Source organism: Anas acuta, chromosome 4, assembly GCF_963932015.1.
Source record: "Anas acuta chromosome 4, bAnaAcu1.1, whole genome shotgun sequence".
Lineage (NCBI taxonomy): Eukaryota > Metazoa > Chordata > Aves > Anseriformes > Anatidae > Anas > Anas acuta.
The window spans coordinates 1043877-1062204 of record NC_088982.1 but is presented as its reverse complement, the minus strand read 5'-3'; the positions used below and the strand labels follow the sequence as shown (position 1 = coordinate 1062204).

Genomic DNA, 18328 nt, shown 5'->3' with positions numbered 1-18328 from the left:
GAGGAGATATTCCAGGCAGATGACAGTCTCTGACCCGGTTAACCCCTCAGACTACTTTTTCCTGCAGTATTTTCTAAATTTCCCCCAGTATTTGTGCCTCATATTTGGGCTGGCAAACTCACATCACCCTGTTCTTCCAACATCTGATGCAATTTTCTCCCCAGGAAGCTGTGTTGGGGAATGACAGGGAACTCTGCTTCTGTTCCTCACCCCATTTTTATGTCTCTGCGTGATTTTCCCTTTCTCTTTGCCTCCACTTTGTGCTCTGTCAGAAATGACAGACCTACCTGACCAACAGAGTGCTGGTCTCACAGGAACACCACCTGTGCCTTGTGCTGCCTTTGATGCCCTTGCAAAGCATCAGCAGATATGAGCAGTGGCATGCAGCACCTCTCCTTGTCCTAGGGTCAATGATGTGAGCCGTGCAGAATTGCACCACATTGCTAACCAAAGGGAAATCTCTCCCCTACAGACTGGGGCAGACAGCACGAAGGAGAACCAGGCAGATGTTGGGGAGAAATGGCTGGGAAAAAAAAACTTCTGAGTCTTGCCAAGCACTTGAGGTAGAGGAAGGAAAGGATGAAGGGAATAATAGCGTGGCATTGTCTCGGACTAATTAAACACAGTTCACTTGGGCAAAGGCAGATCTTTTTACTGAGTGCAGACAGTTTTTATCTGCCCTTTGCAGCTCTGGCTATTCTTCCCCTCGGTGTCTGGTTACCCATTTAGCACACTGGTGTGCATGCACTCACTCCCCCTGGACAGCACACGTCGAGTCAGGCTGACCGTGGGCTTGTTGCAGTGTTTATTAAGCTGTTAACAATATTCAGCCATTTCCTGGGTGCCTTTGGAACCCCCATGAGCAGCAGTGTCCAATTTGCTAAAGCAGCTTCTGAAAACGCAGAAGAAAAGAGAAAACAGCAGATTTTATTTTGCACTCTTGATTTTGCATGCAGTGCCCTGGCCACCAGGAGGGCATGAGGGTGCTGAGGATCATCTTCTGAATGAAAGAAGAGAGATTTTTCAGGTTCATTTCATCGTGATAGTGGATTGAGTTGCCCAAACAGAGATGTCACACCAGAAGTGGTCAGAGCTCCTACACATCACGTATGTTGGTCCCATGCAAATCCATCAGATACTCCAGAGCACCTAAAACACCACGAGACACATTGTACATTTAAAGATTTATCTCTAGGAAAAGATGAATCACTACCTCAAGGTTACTTTTTTCTTCCTCAAATCCAAAGGATCCTAAAGACTGCTCTTATCTCCCCTCAGATATGTAGATCTCATCCCAAGTTTTATTTTCAATGTTATTCCTGTCCTGTGTGATGGGCACTATAACCCCAAACACTTTATGTGAATCAAAAACTTGTCCCACTGCACTCTCAGTGCTAGGTCTTTTTAGAGGCTCGTTCAACATGGTTTCTTCCCCACTACTGACAGGTCCCTCATGCCTCCTGGATCATGCCCAAGGGCCTTGTGATAAACCTGCATTCCCTACTGTGGTTTTAATTTTATGAGGCCCGGGTATAAAATAAAAACTCCTTCAAAATCTGATCCTGCATGTCTCTTTATCACGGAGCACAACTGCAGAACACTGTGGAGATACCTGTTTTACAGAATATTATAATTTTTCTCTTGCAAAATCTCTTAAAGTTCGGTTCACATTGAGCTACTTGTCTCTCCTTCCATGCTAAAATTTTACCATATCTCCCTGTACTAATGCACCTTCTGATATGCAGGAACCAGCCATCTTCCTTCTCTGTGCCATTTGTACTTGATCTCAGAGCAGATGTTCTCAGCTTGCATTTGTCTTTGAGATTTACTGGTCCTGTTCCACACTGGAGGAGGATCACTCAGGATCCTGAGTGATCCTGCAAGCTCCTCTGTGTCTGAGCAGCAGTTCCAGCAACAAGAATCACCTCTGCCTTCAAACCTTCTGCTTACATGAGTGATGCATGTGGAAGATGCACTGTGCTGGAGAAGATCTGGAGTCTTCTGGAGAGCACTTTAAACCAAAATGTGTTTCCAGGGCCTTGGCCACAGCGTGATGTGGGGAAAGCCACCCCATCACATTTCATCTCTGCCTACACTATCTGCTTTGTTTATTCATCTTCCTTTATGTGACTGATACAACTTGTACGTACCATGCATAGAGAACACACATAGTCATGACTGCAAATAAATTGTCATCTGCAGGGCGAGACATGATCAGGAGTACTTTAGTGAAATGTTCTTTTCAGTGTTATTTTCACTGCAATCAAAATAACTAAAAATAAGTGGGATGACAACCTCATCATTTTTATTTAGATCTCAGTAATTGAAGCACATGGATAAAAGTTCTGTTTTCTTTCATGTGGAATTTACCCTTTCTTCCAAACACAAAAAATTGTATGTGTGTGCCTGTGTTTGAATATGCGACAGTCGCATTTATATTCTGTGTTTTACTCATTAGAAACAAAGATTCAGTCGAAACAAAACATGTGTTGGACCAGCCAATGATTGTTATTTATTTAGCCAGATGTCACCTCTTGGCGAATGACTGTGCTCTTTGGGTTTTAGTCTTTAAAAAATAATACATTAAAACTGAGGAATGTTCCCCAAAGTGGAAACTTTGGATCCACGGACACTGCTGAGTGAGGGAGGCTGCCCCAGCCCTGGGCCCCCCCTGTCCGCACCGCTTCACTCACGCCTGGCTTCCTGGCTCAGTTTTGGACCACCCCAACTTGCTCCCTCTGAGACGTGGTGATGGGGATAGCTCAGCCCTAGGACCCCACCCTGGGGAAGATTGCACCCAGCTGGGCTCTGGTCACCTTGTTCACAGCTCCAAACCTAGCCTAGAAGGCTCTGCACCCTCAGACAGGCTTGTGGAACACCTTCATGCTCTGCCTGCCTTTGTTTGAGGTATTGCAGCAGAGTCCTTACTATTTCAGACATGTGGAGCCAAGGAGAAGCAGGTCCAGCTGCCACACGACGTGGATGTGGCCAACCTTCCTTAGAGGGGGCTAGACCTTAGCAACATGCGTGCCAGCCAGCCTGTGTCCCTTGGTCCCTAAGCCTCTCATATTTAGCTCTGCAGTCATACCTTGAATTCATGCCAAGGCATAAATGGATACGCAATCCACTCAAAATTCTACTCTAAGAGGTAAAAAATTCATTTTACTAAAAGAACAAAAAGAAACAAAGTTGTTCCTCCTCTCTTTGTCCATGCCACTGCCTATTCAGTCATTTTGGGGCAAGCCAGCTAGAGCCACCTTCATCGTTTTGGGGTCCAGAGGCCAAACTCGTCAGCAACTGAATCCAACCTAGCACCTCTGCAGCTAAGATGAGCTTTTCAGATTATCCTGATGGAGGTGGCTTTAAGTTCAAAGACACAAGGAGAAGAGGAGGAGGTAACTTATAAGGAAATACAGGACGGAGTTGCATGAGCTGATCTTCCTCCTGCTGCAGGCTGGAGGGGAGGGAAGTGAGGTGTAATTGCAACCGGGATTCAAACAAGGTTGGCTCTGGGATTCAGTCAGCACCCACTTTTCATGGGAATGAAACTCCTACTCCCAGGGCAGAGCGAGCTTAGTGAGAGCCCAAATGGCCAGGCAGGCTGGTGCACACCCAGGCTCATGTGGCACGACAAGCACTTTGTGTCCCTACTGCTCAGCAGACATCCAGAAGAGGTGGGAGGAGAGAAAAAAGAAGCAAACAAGCTTGGAGAGACATGCCATGAGGAGGGGATGCTCCTCCCCAGGGACTGCAAGAGCACTTCTTTACCAAACACCAGGCCGTCAGAAGCTACCACACAGGCTGTGTTAACATTCACAGTCATTCTTGAAAGAAAGAATATGTGGATTTGGTGCTGAGATGCATCTTTCAACAGGGAGTTTAAAAAAAAAAAAAAAACACTTTCAAGACAGCAAAGACAGCAGCTCATTACACCCGAGTCTGGACAGTTTGCACCAAGGAGCCTGAAGACATCTAAGGAGCTGAAAGAGACAGAGCTGAAAGTCTGTGTGTGAGCTGTGCTTGGGGAGGCTATTGATTTATGGAAGGACAGAGAGAGTTAAACAGCAGGAACTGAACGCATCGCAGCGCATGGCTAGCAGACCAAAAAGGTTCTGCAAACCCCAGTCAACGTGTGCTATAAAACATGCTGTCTTCAGTCCGCGCTTGCACATACCTCCAGGCAGGGAGGAAAAGAGCAGTGATGTGCAGGTACCTCTTAGATTTCAAGAGTCTATTACAGCTGAGAAAAGCAAGAATGACATGGGGATATTCAGGACCAGGGGGTTACAGTCAGTTCCAGCTACAAAGGTTTGATGGGATTGGACACTTCCCATCCCAGTTTTTTTTCTTTTTCAGCTGAAACTGATTATTTGGTTAAAAAAAAAAAAAAGCTTGTGTAAAATTCCTGCTTTATTTAGAAAATATTTATCTCAAAAAAAAATGATAAAATAGAATTATTTTAGCTAAAATTTCTGCAAAGTTGAAAGTTGAGGAAACTTTGATTTGGGGCAGAATTTTTTCATAATTGAAAAGTATGTAATCAGGTTCAGTTGTTGTTGGAAGATCCAAAATTTAAAATTGTCTTGCACATTATTACATGGCTCACTCTAGTGTTCATTCACTAAGTGAAAGTAAAATTTGCATTTAAACCCCTTGGTGCCTAAGAAACTACCATAGTGCTAAGCAAAGTCTTTTCTTCCCATTCTCCCTTGTAATGCTACCTTCAGGAGCACATCTCCAACCCATTACCTTTGGGGTCTGAAAATCATCATCTGAAAATCATGGTCTGCCTAAGCCTGAAATTTCTATTTTCATCAGAAAACCCTCCACCTTTCAGATCCTGCCTGTTGTTAGTGGCACATGAAGTCCCACTAAGGACCTAAGTTTCTGTTGGTGGATATACACCCCACCACTAAAGTCCTTGTATGGCTCCTAAACCACTAAAATCCTTGTATAGCTCCTGAAAACACTAACTCCCAAGAAAGCCTAGGTGGGATTCTCAGATTAAGGTCTGAGATGAGTTTTTGTGAGGCTTCAGAGGAAAGCTATGTTCTAATAGCTTTAAAAAAAAAAATAAAATAAAATAAAATGCAGTTCTTTCTGGTCCCATCTATGCTCTTAGGGGAACTCTAGCACTCACCTATGAGAGTTCACTAAATGCTCAGAAAACTAGAAACTTTTCTGTTTTTGTTCTCTGCCTGTTAAGTATGCCAAAAGAGAGGTTCAGAAAAAGCCAAACTCAACTGAAGAGAAGGAGCAGAACCATGTGGCCAGGAGACCCTCAGTTGCTGTGAGCTACTGGATCAGCTTAGCCATTTCACACACAGAATCACACACAGAATTTTCTAGGTTGGAAGAGACCTCAAGATCATCGAGTCCAACCTCTGACCTAAAACTAACAGTCCCCACTAAACCATATCCCTAAGCTCTACATCTAAACGTCTTTTGAAGACTTCCAGGGATGGTGACTCCACCACCTCCCTGGGCAGCCCGTTCCAATGCCTCACAACCCTTTCAGTAAAGAAATTCTTCCTAACATCTAACCTAAAACTCCCCTGGCGTAACTTTAGCCCATTCCCCCTCGTCCTGTCACCAGGCACATGGGAGAACAGGCCAACCCCCACCTCGCTACAGCCTCCTTTAATGTACTTATACAGAGCAATAAGGTCACCCCTGAGCCTCCTCTTCTCTAGGCTGAACAAGCCCAGCTCCTTCAGCCGCTCCTCGTAGGACTTGCTCTCCAGGCCCCTCACCAGCTTCGTCGCCCTTCTTTGGACCCGCTCAAGCACCTCGATGTCCTTCTTGTAGCGAGGGGCCCAAAACTGAACACAGTACTCGAGGTGCGGCCTCACCAGAGCCGAGTACAGGGGGACGATCACCTCCCTAGCCCTGCAACATTTCATAAAACCTCCTGTTCACAACGTGTTCCAAGCACACCTACATGGGCTTTTGCACGTGTCCTAACCACAAAAACTCTCCCAATTCCTTTATAGTTACAAAGCCTGCAGTTATAGCACAAATTAGTTTGAATCACCACCACCACCAGAATAACCCAACCATTGACCTTTAAGTTATTCTGGACCGGGTTTTCATGACAATATCTCCTGTTAATCTATTTCACCTTGAATAAAGTATTTCAGCATTCATTGCTGAAAGGATGGGGACCCAGGCATATGAGAGTTATGCTATCCCAAAGAACAGGAGACCAAGTCCCAGGCTAGGCATCTGGGTTCCCCATGCAGTACACAGGGAGAAATCTGTTCTGCTGCAAATTATGTTTGTCTGCTACTGTGGCATTAAAAAAAGCATCTACGGGGAGGAAGGAGACACAGTCTGTAAGAGCAGGGCTGGAGGTTATACATAAACTTGGACCAGTCCCAAGGAATTTCACCAGCCTATTAAGGAAGCATTTATATCAACCACAGGTTGCTTAATGTTTACTATGTTAAATAATCCAAATTCCATGGAACTCTTTGTTCTTATGCATTTGGGGTGAAAAAGTGATACCCGTAAGCAGAGCTCTCCAAGCTTTAATAGCTTTGCCCCCGTTTGTCTGCTGAGTGTGTTCTGGTGGCTTTTTGCAGAGTGTTTCTCCTTGCAGAGGATGCCTTCCAGGGGAGGCACTGCAGGGCTGCCAAACCTCCGTGCCAGCCCGCCGAGGTGAGAGCTAAGCCTCACTGCCTGAGAAGTGATATTATCGCCTCTCTTCTCAGAGAAACCCCATTATGCCTGAATAGAGATGGAGCAAGTAGGGGTATAGGCAAAGAGACAATAATGATTCCTTTTTGAAGCAGCACAAAAGGCAGCCAGGACTTCAGCAAGAAACCCGAGGAGTTAAGAGGCAGCACCGAGGTCTCAATGGAGATGGGGTATTCTTCTTCCCCTTGCAGGACCCTGGAGGATTTTTGGAGTGGTCAGGGCAAGAGGCAAGTTCCTAACTGCCTACCTGATAAAGGCATAATTGATGGTGGAAGGTGAGCATGGGGAGAAGGGTTTTCATGTTAGATTTGGGCCACAGCCAATGGACTTAATCATCGTGGCTCGCAGGCTGGCTTGCGGTAGCTCCAAATCACGCCCTTGTTCACTCAGCCGAATTGGTGTTGGGAAAACACGAGTGAGGTCAGCAGAAACCCTTGTGAATGGAGGGTTTCTGTTGTCAGTATATGCATTTTTTTTTTCCCTGCTGCAGTCTGAAAAGAGGAAAGAGGGGGGTTCAGACTCGCAGATCTCAGCCGCGGTGGCTCAGCTGGAAGGAAAGCAAAGCTTTTCCTGCTGGCCAGTGGAGCAGCATGGTGGGATTCAACCCACAAGGCCCCTTGTGCTCTCCTCTACTAGAGAGAGTGCCCTGCAGCCACCTCCCATGGGACAAAAAAAAAAAAAAAAAAAAAAAAAAAAACAGGGGCTAGTGGATTTGTTGGAGCTGGCTTTAACAGTACAGATGACCTCTGTCTTCTCCACTCCTCCACATGAGCCCACTTGTTGGAGTTATGGAATGATCACAGGAAGTAAACAAGAAAAAAATAAAAATAAAAAATGCATCCCTGTCCATAGCAGTAGGCTTGGAACTAGATGATCTTTAATGTCTCTTCCAACCCAAGCCATTCTGTGGTTCTATCTTGAGATTTTATGATTTATCCTAACGCCCCTCCAGCACATGCACCTCCTTATCCGTTAAGTACCTGTTGTTTTGCCCAGAAATGAGGCTCTGTATGCTTATCCTGTCTGTGAGCTCTCCCCCATTTTGTGTTGAGCTCTGGGTGCTACAAAGCCACGCACATCTGCAAGGAGATGGCAAACAAGTCTCTCGGGGCCCTTGAGCTGACAAGGTTTTTCCTCTGTTTTTGTGGCAGAAAATGACAGCCCTTGTGTTGTGGGATCCAAGGCACAATTTGCAGCCGTGATGTAAGTGGTTTCAGATTAGTACCCAGTAACTCCACCAATAAATCTCCACAAGGCAAACAAATGCTGTTTACTGCAGAAACAGCTGCTGAACATGGTGGAGAAGGTGGAGGAAGTGTCCCAAAATAAGATGAAGAAAGGCTTGCGTGAAGAAAAGAAAGTCTGGAAAGAACCTCAAACCAGATCCTAACTCAGAATCAAATCTAACCTGTCTTACAAAGGTGTTTGTCTGCTTAATGACTTCCTGAAATGGAGGTACCATGACCTTCTTAGCAGAGCTAGTCCAGTGCTTACCTTTTGTATTGACAAGTTTTATTCCCCTCACTGAAACTTATTTTTTTTTTTTTAAATAAACTACTAATCAGGATCTACCCCATGCTTAACCTGTGGATCCACAACAGGTTGTCTCATTCTGTCATAGCAAGAGAAATCAAATTAAACCCATGGATGCTCCAGCACTTTATTTCCAGGCATCTCCAAATACTGTGAAATGCAAATGATGTCTGTCTGTGAGGGAAATGAGCCATAGGAAAGAGAAGTCATCAGGCCATACATGAATCCAGGAAGAGACTGCAGAGTCCACAGCTTTCCTTCCATGAGAAGTTATGGATGAACTTCTCCACTCCCTAATTATGGCCTTTAAAGACTGCTCAGCACTGCCCAAAGTCACCCACTATCATCAGCTTGTAGCCCACAACTTCTGTTCAGTGGTATTCAGGTCTGCAAAAGAAATTGCTCTTCACCTGGTGAAGCATAAGGCTACAAAGACCACTTAGAAATAGCTCTATTTCTAAAGTCATCTGTTCTGTTTTGTTTTCCTAGGGGTATAAACACTGTAAGTGCAATTAATTTCTTATTAAAGAGTTTTCTGTACCAGATTATATTCATGAACAGCCCCTTGCATCATGCCAGCAGCAAATCTGGGCTACCCATCATCCTGGGAAAACAGTCCTTGGCCAACCTTTACGGCAACTCAGCAAGTGAGCAGTTGTCCACCCACCCAGACCTGCACCAAAAAGGAAATTTTCAGTCCATCCCAAGCAGCTGTAAGGATACACCATGGAGAAGACTGCCTGACACAGATGGGAAGGGAACCAGAGTTCAGCCTTGCAGCAGGGCTGCCTTGGTTGGGGACCCACCTCAATGCAGACCTGGCCTCCCAGTGCCACACATCTGCCAGATTGGGTCCCTTCCCTTCCATGGTGGCCACTTTGAGTGCCAAATAATACTTTTCCAGCCAGGGAAGCAAGAATAAGGATTGTTTCAAACCTAACATGTGTTGCGTGGGTGGTGAAAGCTGCTTTGGGATACTGAAGTTAAAGGAGGTGCCAGGACATAATGGATGGTCCAAAGAGTCCAGTTTACCCTTTACTTTAATAGCCTCTAAACCAGTTTCAAGGCCATTTTCATTAATTATCAATGCTTCTGTATCTGATGTAGCACTCTTAAAGATGGCTTTAAGGTGAGGTGAGGTTCCCAGTGGACCTCCTTTATGCCTCCTTCCTCACTGAGCCCTTCCCTGAGATGTTCCATCAAAGCTGCTGGTGTGATGTAGGACAGAAGATGACTCTGGAGTCATCAGAGGATGACTCTGGACCTTGCCATAGAGAGACCCCGTGACATGTGCTGTCATCTTAAGTACCTATACAGATGATAGGGAAGTGATGAAATAGGTTTGGGGAATACTCAAATACAGTCCCACTGAGGTGGGAGACAAGTCTAAAGGCTGCATCACCACTAGGAAAGGAATCAGGGTGTAGGTACTTGCAAGTCTAGAAAAAGAGCAAGAGACGGTGTTGTTAGAGCTCTTTACAGACACATGTCCTTGGTCAAAAATAACGGTGAAGAAGCACAATGCAGGAAACATACGATGAAGCAGCAGAAAGCCAGAACAATGATCTGTGTCAAGAGCTTCCAGGCGATGTCGGCACTTCTCTGCAACCGCGGGCAGAGGCACGCAAGGCCAGCCTGGTGTTCTCTCCCAGTCCATTTGGAGCAGCTTCTGGTGGGCTGGATGCTTCCCAGGCTCCCACGACAAGATCATGCCATTGGAATGAAAGGATGAAGCAATGGGCATGTGTTTTGCCACCAAAGTTTGCTAGCACTGGCCCTCCAGAATGCATTTGCACATATGGTGAGGAAAATCTACGCTGATTTCTTTTCTTTCTTCTTTTTTCCTTTTTCTTTCATTTAAGAAAAAAGTAACAACAAAAGCTCTGTTTATCATTAATTAAGCAGCTATGAAAACTATTTCCTTTGCACAGATTATAGTGTTACAGTCAGACACCGGGTTACAATTGTCAAGTGAAATTAACATTAATTGCCTACATATTCTTGCCTAATGAGTTATCAGCTTCATTCTGTGCTGCGGTGATCACAGAATGATTATTTTGAGCCCTGAGTTTGTGTAGCGTTTGATATTCCCACTTCTGCTCTCTTTCTGAGAAACTGGCACCATCTCAAAGACACCATCTCAAATTAGATTGGGCAAAAAACGAGGTAGATTTTTCTGCTTACAAGAAAGGTTTTCTGGTTGAGATTTTCTAAAACTTCTACCCACTTTTTCCTTCCTGACTACCCAAAGGCAGCAATGCTGCTTTGGCAAAATAGCTAGCAGGATTCTGCCATTTCTATATACAGTATGGCCAAGAGGAGGGAGAGAATACAACCAGCTGCTCCCTATGAGCATATGTCCTTTGGCAGTGCCTGAGAACCTGCTCCAAAATGGGTGCAAGTAAGAGGTCATCGGCATTATCAGGATCACCAGTCCAGCACCAGTGCACCCACATGTCCTCAGAGGCAAGGCAAAATGACAACAAAGGTCTAAGGACTGCAGGATCTAGTGTTGGGTAGCACCTGAATCCATTATGATCAAGAAAAGGCTGTCTTGATTTTCTAATCAGAATTAAACTCTGATTTTCCTCCTTTTTTTAAGGCAGAAATATGAAATGGAGAGAGGCAAACCATGGCTGTATCTATACCGTGTTTGTTACATTTATATTACTAAATGAAATGCTCAAAAGCCCATTCCTTGGCTTTAGCAAAAGGCATAGCACAGGTTGTATACTTATTCCTTGCTTCCATAAGCTCACTGCCCCTCACCCTCACTTGAGAGAGTTACAGAAAGGCACTTTAAAACCAAAACTCTTCTGGGATTAAAAAGAAAGAAAACTTAACTCACCAGAGTTTGCTTTTTGGATCTGTCTGACAAGCAGCATGGCAGAAATACGATGCAGTCTCTCCTTTTTCATATAACATTCTGCTCAGATTGCTTCAAGGAGAGTGCACAAGCAGTCCACAGTGCAGAAAGGTGGCATAAATCAAGCCCTTAAATCAGGCTTCCTGTACCAGCAGAGAGAGGGGAGATTGCAGCAGGTGCACAGATGAGCTCCCATGGTTTATTGCTCTCATTACCACACCCTCTTCTGACTTAGCAAACAGTTTGTGGAGGGAAGGGCAATTTCCTCCTTGCTCACAATATATGTGGAGTTTTGTGTAGAAGCACAGGTGCATCCAATGGACCTTCAGGTCTGGCAACCAGGTTTTAATTGAAGGAAAGAGACAGTTCGTTTAACAGCCAAACAGCTGCAGGCTGTGTGGAAGGATGACAAGGACCGTGGGATCACCTAGTTTGCTCTCCTGCATTGCACAAAGTTGCCCCATTTCTCTTGGTGCGAGGCTCACTAACGTGCCATCGATCAAACCTTGTCGTTCTCTCGTGTCATCACTTGGAGTTTAATCCAAGCATCTTTACTCCCTCTGAGAAAAAAAAAAAAAAAAAGTGTTGGATTTCTTCTTTGCATTTTTTGGCTTCTGCTGCTCCTTGACAGGCTCATCTCTGTGGTTGGCAGTGTCTGTCACCACCCAAACACTTTGGAAACACAGCACTGACAGCCTGATGCCATCCAAACGCCTTCTCAGCTTACAGCCTTTGGCTCTCTAACCCCCTTCAGGCAGAATTCACCTCATGTTAGCTTTAGGTGTCAGAAGTTATGAGGTGAATCCCAAATTCACTTAAAGATATTTTTCCGACCAAAACTCTGCTTTCGGCGCTGCCTCTGTTTGTTTGTCCCTTAATCCCAGTGTCTGTCTCCCCAGCACCACGCTCTCTTCTCTGCTCTGAGTCATTGCTCCGTGGCTGGTGCTTTTAAGGATCCCATTAATCTTTGCAATGGGAGCTCACGTTGAGCTGCCAGTCCTCTCTGACCCTTAAATCCTTTAAAGAGTTGCTGTTTTCTCAGTCTGCCATTCCCTGGTTCTGACCCTCCTGCCTTCTTTATCCCTATGTGTGACTTTACATAGAAAGAAAACGCGTTTTATTAACTCAGATAAGCCCTATGTGATAGCCCAGACCTATTCTTTATTTGATGCAATGAAACTTTCCCTGTAACTTTTCCAGGGTTACAGGTGTATTTCTAAATCAACCTTAAAAATGTTGAGCGTTACTGGGGCTAGGTCACTACAAACATTCATACAAAACTTCTTCACCCCACAATGATTTTCTAGTGTAAGAAACTTTTTTTACTGTGTACCCTGAGACGTGCCAGTTGTTTTGTTCTTCACACCACCAGTATGCCATTATTGATCTAATTATTTTAATAAGAACAAAAAGTTCAGAGTTTAAGAAGCATTTGGACTGTGCTCTCAGTCATATGATCTGAATTTTTGGGTAGACCTATGCGGTGCCAGGAGCTGGACTCAATGATCCTTGTGGGTCCCTTCCAACTTGGGATATTCCGTGATTCTATGATTCTAAAAATGCAATTCTAAGTTGAATACCTTCAGCCATCCAAGTACATTATGTCTGCACTGCTATTGGCCAAACTTATTTGTTCATACCAGAACGAAACAGGGTTTGTTTGCCAAAGTAGTCTCTCCCTCTCAAAAAAAAAAAAAAAAAAAAAAAAAAAAAAAAAAAAAAAAAAAAATCACTATTACAGCAATGGGGCACTTTTACTTCTACCATGACTGAATTGCACAGCTGCATTTCTTTCATTTTCTCTGTGAGCTGTATTAGTTTAATGATGTTACACATACCTGGCTTATTCTAGTTTATGGCCTCAATGGCCCAGAAGTCACATCCGCACAGTCGAGACACTGTCGAGACACAGTTCTGTGACAGCATCAGACACATCCTGCATTCTGATAGGAATTCTGTGCCTCGTCCCCTGTCCTCACCCCCAAACCTCCTCCCTGACTGAACCTGGAGGCAGATCAATGCGGACAAGCACCAGACTTTGCCTTGGGTTGAACTCTGCAGAGCGGCTGCCTGAGAGCACAGCTGCATCCTAATCCCCTCCGTTCAGGGATGTGGCCAAGTCCTGCCTGCAGCAGTTTCAGCAGTGAACCACCAGCTTTGTCAGGACACAGAAAGTGTCTCCTCCTTTTTCTTTCATTACATTGTGAGCTGCTTAATTTTGCTATGGGGTTCACTGATTGTTTTTTTTTTTCTCGTATTCCTTCTTTTAAACATGATATGCAAGGAGGCCACACGGGAGTAAAGGGAAAATTAACAAAATTTACAAGGTAATAGCTGAAGGATAAAGAAAATTTAGGACACTGAATACTGAAGCCTTTAGATGAGTTTCCCTATCCCCATATTCACTTCTCTGCGATGTGGCTGTCTTGAAAACATTTGTTGCACAAACCAGTTGGGAATAACTAAGTGGAGGATTCTGAGCATCACACTGCTATTGCCTAAAGAGACAGAGATTTATTTCATGTAGACAGAGAAGTTAAACAGCACTAGCTGTAAGGCTGTGCTAAATCCAAGATACTCTAACAGAGGCTATCGTCATGATCTAGGTCAAAAATCTGACGGACATCCTGAAAAATACCTTTGCTATGTGTTACTCAAGTGCATTTCTAAAAGGCAACTTAAAAATAACTATGTCTTCTAAACTGACCTTTTCCAAGAAGTTATGTTTTCTCAGGGTCAAGCTCTGATGTAAGTCTCAGAGATCAGGATCAAGAATTAGACAATGGGGAAAGAAATACTCTTTGGCTCAAGCATACATTTCATGTCCTAGTGAAGGGCTATGAGAGGAGAGGAAACCAAAAAGGCTCCTGGTGGTTGTAGGTGATGCTAAGGGGTGGTGTGCTGCACAGCCAGTCCCTGGCCCCACCAGGACCTGCTCCAAGCAAAGCTCCTTTCTGTGGCGATGCAGCCTGGAAATTTTCCAGGTATTCACATAATGCACAAGGCCAGAATCCTACTAATGGACAAAGTCACCCCTCTGACTCTGTGGAGAGTGTTTGTATTTCATGGGAACATGGGAGCAGATCTATGGTCAAATTTAGATTTAGTTATGCTGGGTTTGTTCTGAGCAGGAGGATAGTTTTCTGGGTCTCAGCACATTTCTGAGAGTTCCCAATACCTGAATTCTGGCTGGTGCTGTGGATTGCCTACAAGGCCTTGGTCACACAACGTAAACCTAACTACCCAAAAGTATCTGAAATCAGAGTTTTTCTGTCTTTGAAGATGTGGATCACTGTGTCTCAGTTTCTTCTCACCTGGGCATGAAGAGCCGTATACAATTCTTTTAAAACTGAACACTGCAAAACTTGAAAGAGACTGCCCGGGTCATAAAGTCCAGCTACTGTCTGTTTCAAAATGCTGGCCACATCCAACCCTTCACAAACAGGCAGGTGTCCTTTTATTGCCCTTTTCTTTCCTAATGAGAGGTTATTTCACCATTTCACTGCTGTGGTGTTTCAGCAGCTTGCTTCTAGCTACCAGACTGATTTTTTCATGGTTAGTCTACACCCAGTGTCTTCTTGTTTTTGAGTTTAATTGCTGTTCTCCTCCTGAGATTGCTCTCAGCACTCATGTATAGATTATCTTCCTTCCTGGGCCTTGCTTGAAAATTTAAACAAAAGCACCTTCTTCTCTTCTTTTGTGGATTTCCAGATCTCCACATCCCAGTTTACATTTAGCCTTTCTCTTTACCCAGCTCAGAGCTGGTTTTGAACACCAGGGACCAAGATAACCCATATATTCTAGACATGCCACCAGTGCCCTTTTCAGTAGCCCTAAATCCCTCTCTCTAGCAGAAACAGGTCTTCGAATCCAAAATTTTCCTCTTATATCTTAAATGTTTTGAAATCTTCCCAGTGTTGAGCAACTGAGTACAACAGACATATACAAACTGGATGAGTATTTCCCCACTAAAGCAAGTGGTAAGCCACCTCTAGCCATCGTTGAATTAGAGTAGGGTAAAGCTAAGTAAATCTGGGAACCTCTTCCTGCATGTGCTTGAGAACTTGGAGTTGGAGGCCTGAAACCACCATCATCATGATTAGGATGAGCCAAAGCCAATGTTTGTCTTGCGGATCCCCAAACTCCTGCCTTTTCCAAGAAAGTGTGGGAAGTAAAAAGAAGAGTCTATTTAAACTTAGCATGGTAGGAGCTGCTGTATGGGTTGTGGTTTTTTTTTTCTTTTTTTTTTTTTTTCCTTAGGTGAATTTCAATAAGGTGACCGCCAGTCTTGCACAAGCTGCAGCTGCTGTAAATCCATGCTCAAAATGTCAGAGTCATAAACTATTTTGATGAAATGCCATCAAAGAAATCATATTTATCGGGATGATTTGTTGATACTGAATATCCAAACAGTTCGGAGTGCAGTAAAGTTCAGGGGGATGCAGGGATTTATGGTTCTCTGTTGCTGGGGATGTTAATAACATTTCAGGAGACTAAACAAGAATGTTCCAGGGATGTGGACGGCTCAGGCAGGGGAGGGACAAAGAATTTCTTAGTTCTGAAAAGAGTAAAAAGGTCATTGGTGTGTTTATGGAAACAGATTATAGTCCCATTACATTCGAAAGCTCCCTGGATGTGAGGAGTTACTCATCATGGCCTTCACTTTTGGCCTCTTTTGGTTCTTTTAGAAATCTGGAGCCTTGAGGTAGGTCAAGTATTGGGAAATGCAATAGAGAGTTCTCATCTTGTCTGAACAGATGGAGGGCTGGGACTTGTTACCTGCCCTCCATCACACGGAGTGTTGTTTGGCCTCATTTCTAAAGGAACTTGGCCCTTCCAGAGCACTGGGTTTCTTTTTGCTCATATGAACACCTGTCCTACCTTGCTCTGAATCTCTATACTGCTCTCCATCCCTGGGACGAGCATTCACTCTGAGTTGTGTAGAACAATTATATGATATTTAATGCAAGGCATTTTCTTCCCCTTCCCTTTTATTGTGGAAAAATAGTTTCTAGATACCTTCCTCCACATCACTCGTGATTTTGCTTTCTGCATCCTGCTCTTATCAGCTCCAATCAGCAATGACATTCTGCAGCCTTGGCTGCATGTCCATCACGAAAGCCCCCTGTGGTCGTGGACCGACGATGTGTCATGCCTCAGCAGGACCTGATGTGACCTGGAGCATGGAGAAAGGAAGCAGGTTTGTGCCAAGGAAGTTTTTCAAGGATGCTCTCTGGAACAGGAGTAATTTTCTGCCCAATTTCACAAATCAGTTACACTGGGGCATAATGGTGATGGGAGTCCTTTCCCAGTATTAATGATATGCACTTCCACATCTTGGTTTTGTCCCAGTGAGGGAAGTCTTAAAAGCATTTGTAGGAAAGGAAGGCATTTTCCACTCAGCTTGAGTATAATTAAAGAGCACCAGCTGCCTTATTTTCTACTCCTGCCCCCAAGGGCTCTTCTTTTACAAACGATAGTTTGGAGAGTATCTGTTTCCACAGTGGGATCCTAGATTATATTTGATCACAAGTTCTCAACTACGGGTGCATGGACTCATTAAACGTATTAAATATGTTTTGGGAGAAATATTAAGTTGGTCAAATTTCCCATTAGATATGCTACTTGGTTAATATAATGGTTTCTCTAAATAAATTGGGCAGTTTCTGGGTTGCGTTGTCTCTGTTGGTAGGAAAAACAGAATAATTTTCGGGGGGAAAAAATGAAAAAAGAAAACAGTTTTCCTCTCAACTTTTGACAGGTCTTTAATAAACAAACAAACAAACAAACAAGATTATACAAGGGCAAAGAAAAGACCCAAACATTTTCCAGCCAGCTGTAGTTTTGTTTAGTGGAAGATAGAAACAGGATTTCATAATGCTGATGGATAAGGATTCCCAAATGTTTTAGATTTCTTTCTTTCTTTCCTTATTTATTTATTTCTCTTTCTTTCTTTCTTTCTTTCTTTCTTTCTTTCTTTCTTTCTTTCTTTCTTTCTTTCTTTCTTTCTTTCTTTCTTTCTCTCTCTCTCTCTCTCTCTCTCTCTCTCTCTTTCTCCCCCCCCCCCCCCCCCCTTTCTCTTTTCTCTCTTTTCTCTTTTTTTTTTTTCTCTTTCATTTTACAGCATGGCTTCCCAGAACAGAAACAGTTGAAAGTCACTTGATTAAATAAATTCTGAGAAATATCTGCCTTGGAATACTGGCTGCACTTGTAAAAGAAAAATATTGAACAAGGGTTTTGTTTTGCTTGTTTTTTTAATCTATTTCTGTTTTTTAATAAATCTAAATAACAGGCTATTAACAGAATACTGTAATTATGCAAGACCAGGCAGCTGAACTGATTTTTATTCCAAGAATGTCTAACTACTGCTGTAATCCAAAGTCTAATAACTAAAGCAACATAACATAGCTACTGTAAATCCTGAGGGTATTTACATAAGTAGCTGCAGTATATTTAAATTAGTATATTTAAATGTATCAGTCGCTATCTGGGAGTCAGAGCCTGAAATTCTGAAGGTTTCAGGGATCATCTTTGCTCACATCTGCCACAACAGGACCGAAAGCTGGCGGCACATGTAAAGTAGAAAAACAAACCCAAGGTCACACAGTAGCTTGGAAGAAAACGGAACAAACCACATCTCTGCAGTTGTATCCAGTCCTCCTCCAGGCTGAACAGACAGCAGATTGCCTTTGCCACAAAAACCAGGTGGTGCTGATGCTGTCTAGGCCACAGCATCCAGCCAGTGCAGCTGGTGTTTCTGTTCTTCCTTGGATGGCCCAGATGTGGTCAGCTGGATGGAGCAATGCTGTGCAGACACAAGAGTTTGCTGCATCCCTGGCTGGTCCCATCACTGCCAAGGCCAGCCCCGTGGGACTAACCTGGACCAGTGGTGTCCCAGCACCATCCACTTCCATCCCCCAGTACCAAACTGGGACTGCTGGGATCTGTCACCTTCATCCACCCATGGGCCACCCAAGACCCTCCCAACATCAACTCCCCAGGCTCCCGTGTGCCCTGGTGCCATCTGAGGAGGTTGGTACCTGGTTCTTAGTAAGAATGGTACATTGCGTCAAGGATTTCAGTGAAGACATATCAAAAACAGTTAAAGATTGGTTAAAGTAGACCGTGTCTTTATGGAGAAATAATGGAAATGGTATGAGAAAGCAAAAGTGAATTACGTAAGAGTAATTGGCTTCTTTAAATTGGTGCAAAGGCATCAGTCTGGGAGGA

General features: G+C 44.0%; 2 long non-coding RNA genes across 2 annotated transcripts; both read right to left on the bottom strand.

Moving 5' to 3' along the window:
• Positions 1-907: 907 nt before the first annotated feature.
• LOC137855389 (uncharacterized) lies at positions 908-11371 on the bottom strand. The gene is made up of 2 exons (XR_011095694.1): positions 11081-11371; positions 908-1149 (listed from the first exon to the last, which is right to left on the bottom strand). It is a non-coding gene; the product is annotated as an uncharacterized lncRNA (long non-coding RNA).
• LOC137855388 (uncharacterized) lies at positions 8378-9939 on the bottom strand. Its single transcript, XR_011095693.1, has 2 exons — positions 9664-9939; positions 8378-9541 (listed from the first exon to the last, which is right to left on the bottom strand). It is a non-coding gene; the product is annotated as an uncharacterized lncRNA (long non-coding RNA).
• Positions 11372-18328: the final 6957 nt, after the last annotated feature.